Source organism: Triticum urartu, chromosome 3A, assembly GCF_056163025.1.
Source record: "Triticum urartu cultivar PI428250 chromosome 3A, HENAU_Tu73, whole genome shotgun sequence".
Classification (NCBI taxonomy): Eukaryota; Viridiplantae; Streptophyta; class Magnoliopsida; order Poales; family Poaceae; genus Triticum; species Triticum urartu.
Window position 1 is genome coordinate 741,957,102 of NC_141875.1, and position 7,102 is coordinate 741,964,203.

A 7,102-nucleotide genomic window follows, 5' to 3' on the forward strand; every position below is an offset into this window, starting at 1 on the left:
ATGACGTACGACAACGATAGATAAGCTAACAGTCACAAAGTTGCTGTTCGACCTCCACGTCTTGCAATAACTTTGTCGACTGATCATCCCATTGGGTCAGAATTAGAGTGGAATAAACATACAACAAGATGATGTTAAATTGTTACAACTTGCGTACTTCTTCTCACGCCGGCATATGTACATGGTTCCAGACACGTGCGTACGTACATACGCATGCGCGACCGCCAACTAGTTATGGCCAAGTACGCCGCCATGATATTTTCTATGACCTACTTCGTCCGTTCTGAATTACTCGCCGCAGAGATGGATGTATCTAGATGTATTTTAGTTCTAAATACATCCCTTTTTGCGAAGAGTAATTTGGAACGGAGGGAGTAGCTTGCAAGTCATATCTTTTATCGGTCGGATCATATGTAGTGCCAACTGCCAAGAGAAGAATCGATCATAGACTAATGTGACACGGTTACACGTCTTAATTTTGCTAGTTAATTCGGTTAATCAGCACAACTTCTTCTTCTTCCTGGTGTGTGTGGTCGATGGATGATGGATCGAGTCTGGTAGGTTGGTGTCGGGCCGATCGATAGATATTTGTCATCTTCGTACCCAAAATAAATAATGAACTACTCCCTCCATCCCATAATATAAGAACGTTAGTGTCAAAAACGTTCTTATATTATGAGACGGAGGGAGTAGTATTGATTTAGGATCTCAGGGTGCACGGTGGGTAGGTGGAGTTTTTCTAGAATCAGTAGGTAGGTGTTAACAATGACAATTTGATTAATCGCCATGCCCTAATTACATGACTCGCTAGTTAGCGAGAACGACGATGACCATGATGAGTTGTTAATTCCGACAAAGTTCTTCGCATGCGCGCACAAGGGTTATAGGGGACCAAATCAAAATTAAGCTGTCTGCATGGCTGCACCCATACGATTCTATTCTGACGTGAATTGGGAGTAAGTAATTCGATATACTCTCTCTGTTTCTTTTTAGTCCGCATATAAGAATTGGTCAAAGTCAAGCTTTATAAGTATAAACATTTACAATATAAAATCAATATTATCAGATGCACCATGAAACGTATTTTGATACTATATAGTTTTAGTATTGTAGATATTCATATTTTATTATATAAATTTGGTCAAACTTTGTGCAGTTTGATTTTGACCAAATCTTATATGCGAAGTAAAAAGAAACGGAGGGATTATGTATCACTCCTACTTGCTAAATATAAATAAATATGGGAATTTACTAACATACGACGTGCTAATTGGTGTGTGATTGCACATCTTCTGTGAGCCTCCAAACTCAGCAAAGCTTTCCATTTCATGGCAAAAGTATTCACAAAGAGAAAAGCATAAAAAATTGGAATAAATAAATGCATGAAAAGTAGCCGTATAGAAGGTCCACGCCAACCATGAGGCAGCATGGGCGGAGACTGCAGCTAGTGGGGGCTGTGAAATAGTTATTCGATACATGAAGGAGTATATATATATTCCCTCCATAAACTAATATAAAAGCGTTTAGATTATTATTTTAGTTATCTAAACACTCTTATATTAGTTTATAGGGGGAGTACTTTGCTTCTTGATAGGGATATATGATTTTGATCTTGACAGGTTAATTTGTTTCATCGTGCCAGTGGTGCACCTAGCTAGGCATGCCATGGTCCAAATTCCAAAGCACGAAGGACCCTGCGATATTCGTATATAGAGGCGTATTTTCGATCTGATGAAATATACACGATGCTCGGGCGTAGTACGTGCATTGCATGGATAGAGCTAGTAGTAGCATGACGTTAAAAATCAGGGAACCAAGTATAAGTGAAACTGGCTTAATCTGCGTCCTCAATGATGCATTCTGTGATTGGGGTTAATTCCATCAATTAGGGCATGGCCAACGGTTAGCCCCAGGGGTGCTGCTCCACAGGCCAACTAGGCTCGGATGCCATCGTGGCGTAAAAGCGGTCGCCTGCAGACGACAGGTGACTCCTGCAGAAGAGCCGGCTTCCTCGAGAGAAAAGCAAGAAAAGATAGGAAAAAGCAAGAGAGTGCCTATGAAAAGGATGGGAGAAGTTGGCTCTACCCGCGGACGATGCAGGAAGCGACGCACCCGGCGCCGCAGGACACGACCATGGCCATGGCAGCTCGAGAACAGAAGCACGAGTTCCAGATCAGGAACATGGAGCGGTCGAGGCGGAAATACATGAGGCGACCGTTCCGCCCGAAGTGCTCCTCCGTGTGCCGGCCAGAGAGCGGCGACGGTGATGCCGAGCTCGGAAACGTGGCCAAAGCCGGCACCACCAGCATGAGCTCGGTGGCACATCCATGGAGGACACCGTGAGATTGGAAAAGGGCCATGGCCGGCGGCGCGAGCTCAAGGCCGCAGCTACGCATGCCCAATGCCACTCTGCTAGCAGAGGTCGATTGGGTAAAAAAAATCAGGCGTAAAGGTTTATTTCCATTTATTTGGTATGGATTTGAGGAAGATTGGGGAGGAAGATGCGCAGGGGAGGCGAGATGGACGGGAGTAGTTCTGAGGATAGAGATGATGTGGGTCCCAGTGAGGTGTAGCCTCAGGCTGATGCGTTGGGGTATTAAAAATCAAACCAAGTGCCTCACACTTTTTTACCTACGTGGATGGACGGGGCAGCAGCTGCCCCATTGTACATGCCCTTAAGCATCTCGTACAGTGGCCGCCTCTGTGAGGCTCGATGGACCCCCTTCCGTACGTTGTTCATGTAGTACTAGATCGGGATCGCGCCCTGGCGCAAGGGTGCCGGTCCCAACGTTTTGATAAAGCTGATAATGCTAAGTTAGTAAAAATCCAGATTTAACAAAATGAAGAAGAAACATTCAATTGTTATAGAAGCAATACATAGTGGTATCAGCATGATATTGTAAGGCAGAATCGATTTCAGTGTGTTCTGCCACAGCCTACGAATAATACTATAATTTTCAAAAGGTTTGTATCGACAATAACTCTTAGGACCAAGAAGTACAAATGGCATACATCACCATGTTTGCACGGTTATACCAGCAGCAAACTACAGGTAACGAATTTTTATTTGAAAAATCAAGAAAGAAATTATCAAAAGCCAATGTAGAAACAAAATGTGGTATTTCTCATGCAGCCAACAGAAATAGATCAAGACGGGCTAAAGTCTATGTCGACAAATACATTATCTGCCAGAGAATCTTTAACTTCCGTTTGCCAAGAATTGAGCAAGCTCCTCCGCACATGGAATTCTCTAAATGTGCACTATCTTGCCTGCAGGAAGATAATGCAACAAATATGAGCCAAACACCGAGGCTTACTGTTTCTTATCAGAGAAAATTTATATGGTAGTATACATGTTAATTAGCGAGTCTAGTTATAAAAAGGTTGTAAACATACCTCAAGTGCACCTGTGAAGCTCCACTTCAATTGATTTGTTTTCAGACGAGGAATGACAACAGATAGACTCCAAGTGGGTCATGGATTCTCCCACGTATTTCACAATTCGCTTGAAGTACAAATCTTGGTTGAAGACCTTCTCAGCCTGTGAAACAATTCATGAAAATATATCACCAAATATGAAGAGAGAAAAAGCGTAAAGGAGTGGATTTCCATTAGAGTGACAAAGATATAGAGAACACATTTAGAGGCTGTTCGGAAGAATAGTATTTATTTGTAACATTTTAGTACTGAAGTCATATTTGAACTACAGGGAACTTATCAACAAATGCTCTCCCAAACAGGCCTGTGTTTATAGTCACCTTAGCACAAATTCTGTCCACTATTGAAATAGTCTCAACTGGGTACAACCCGTAGAGAGCCTCGGAGCCAAGGAGAATGGCATCACTACCCGAACAAAACAATTATGATTCATGTTACAACTTCTGTAATTTTTAAGTGCAGTAATTAGCAGCTGTATAGGATCACCAAAGTATAAGATATCTGCAAGAGGCAAAAACTAACTATCCCGCATGGAATTTGCCACATCAGTTGCCTCCGCACTGAGTAGGCGGAAACCTACATTGACCTACTCTATGGGAAACTAATAATAATACATAGTGCAGCATTAGATAAGAAAAATGATTAAATCTAGCTAAAAGGGTCATATGATTGCAGCAAGGAGTATCGCATTTGTGAAAAACTATACGTCCACGCTTTCAATGGTGGTATTGTAGTTACTACCACATCAAGTTGAATTATAGCAGCCAAATCATATTCATATAAACAAGGTACATGTGGTCAATTTTCTACGGCTATTCCCACGGTTTAGTCCATACAACAAACGAAAAATAACTATTGATCTTAATTTTGCAATCCATACGAATCATTGGTAGAGAAAAGTCACTAAGCCAGAATTGCTACTTACTCAGAGCTGCTAGAAACAAATCATCCAGTTTATGGCTAGAGACCAATAATTATGTTAAACTCCAAAAATCCAACCGCACAAACACTTTATCTGTTATAGAACATCGGTACACGCCTTATTTCTCCATCTATACTCATCAAAACCTCTAAAGAATTAGCTAATAGAAGCAAAAAAATGTAATCCCTCATAGCAAGAAAAGGATTCTTGAGATCCAAAACCTTTAAAATTATAACTAGTGGTCGTCGTTGCCGCCCACATAACCACACAAACCGAAGCATTCGAGATTCATAGCTATGGTTTGAGTACAACTGAAGAATAACAGCACAATAAAATCCACTACAATGTAGAGATATCCCTTTTGGATTCCACTGAAGAATAGGGTTAGCACAAATTAAATGAGCCTAATCAAATCAGATCCTGATTTTCTGAGCTGCAAAAAGCTTAAACTAAACTGAATTGAAGATAACCCGTTAAGTTTGACTAATTAGAAAATTGTTCAGAACCAACAAACAATGCTAATTTCACATGCTTGGGAATCGGGACTCACACAGGAAATTAAATTTCACTGAAGAATAGCATTAGCACAGTTTGCGTAACTTAAAAATCAAATTGACCGATCCTGATTTCTAAACAGCAGAAAATCCTGAACTTAACTCAATGGATTAAACACCGTTAAGTCCGAATAACTGTTGAGAACCCAATAATGCAAATTGCTCCTGTTTCTTACTCACACAGGAAACTGGAGGAGACCCCCTTGACGACCTCCCCTCCGTCGTTGGTATAGAGGCGCAACAATGAAAGCCGCAGATTCTAAAGAAGGATTGACTAAGAGTAATGGATCGATCAACGGAGCTAATTAATGGCGCACATGAGGCCGGCGGGGCTTACCGACCTAGAGGAAAGGGGAACGCAGTTAGGAGCTGGCAACTAAATACATGAGACTTCCAATCACTTCTGAAAGTGGCATAGCAGGTGGACGTCCATGTCGAACGAGGCTTATCAAGGGTGTCCCAATCAATTGCCTCCCCACACGATCAAAGAACACAACCATGGATGCACAGAAAACAATTAAGAGGGAATAATGCATAGTGTGCTTTACCTTCATGAACCGAATGGAAGAAACAACAGCCAATAGTGCACGGAACAGCAAGGTTGCCACCAAAATGGAAGAAACAATCAACAATTAGTATATATATATATATATGGTGTATATATATGATCCACTATTGCAGTAACAATCAACATTTACCAAGCGATATCCTAAACAGAGTTGCCAGGTGTATATATATGACCCACTATTAAAGTAACAATCACAACAATCCACAACTACAGAACCAAGAAAAATCTTAGTGATCCCTACAGGCATGAATGATTACCATAAAGGGGAACGAGACTGAGAGATACACACATAGAGTGAGAGATGAGATCCTCACAGTAGGACCGCCTTGTTCAGCGACCTGCAGCTCAAGCTTGCCGCTCAGCCGGCGGACACGACACCGAGCTCTCACTGCATCAGCATACAGAGTTTAAAACCAGAGAAAAAAAACAATACACACATAGGAATTGACCATAGCAAAACACACGAACTAATTGAACAATCCAAGACTATAAAGGATTCACCAAACATCAGCTTGTTTAGTCATGGAAGGAAACATCGCATTTATATACACGGCAGGAGCAACCTAATTTGAGAAAACATGCATCCATTTAAGCTATCTCTTTTCCAGATTGTATACGATATTTTAGCTGCTAGTAAAGAATCCTGTGAAATAATACAAAGAGGATATGCTATATCAACGGAGGTAGAAAATTAAGTAAACTGTAAAAGTATACCCATAGTCTCACACCATGATTTATGATTATATTATTGCCGAACCCAATAAATAGTCTAAGCAGATTCCGTTCAATCTCTACACGGTAGCACACACGCCATAAAGTAAAATCCAGGGAAAAACCATGAGAGGTATATAATAAATATACATGATATGTAAACTTCAAAACTATATAGCAAATGAGCATACTGCAGAGAGATAAATGTAGATTTGAAAGCAACATATTCATAGAGACACAATTGCAGCAGAACTACGCGTTAGTATATATGATGTCAATTTTATTTAACTTCACAAAAACACAAATTTTATGCCAACCTATACTTCCAATCTAGTTCGTGTTTGTGCAACCTTCTCGGACCCCAACGACATTTATCTAACCCAAGAATCAAAAAAGGACCAAAGCTGACCTTTTCAAAGGTATGTGTATTAAAATGTAGGACGGCCCACACAACCCTCCCAACGAGGGCGAGGGGCAAGCCAGCAGGAGACACGGCAGTGACCAGCATGCCAAGTCAATGGGAGGAGAGGAAGTCAGAGAGAGAGAGAGAGAGAACAGACACCGACCTGCAATAGCTCAGAGTTAGACAGTAAATATCATATGCCATTCTGAGGAAAAGAAGAAATGAGCAATCAAATAAGGTCCAAAGCTGACCTTCTCAAAGTTATATGGATTCCAATCTAGAACGATCTTATCGTGCCAATTCAGAGCGAGGTGTGAAGAGTCCACATCATCATCGAAATAGAATCTCACCATAGGTGTGTCTCACCATCATAATAAATAAATCCACAACCCAAATGGACCAACAAAGTGCAACTTACTCTTTACCGGATTAAATTGAGAACCAACAACAAACAATAAAAGATCAAGAACAACTTATATGCAGTGAAGATATGAGAGAAGAAACCT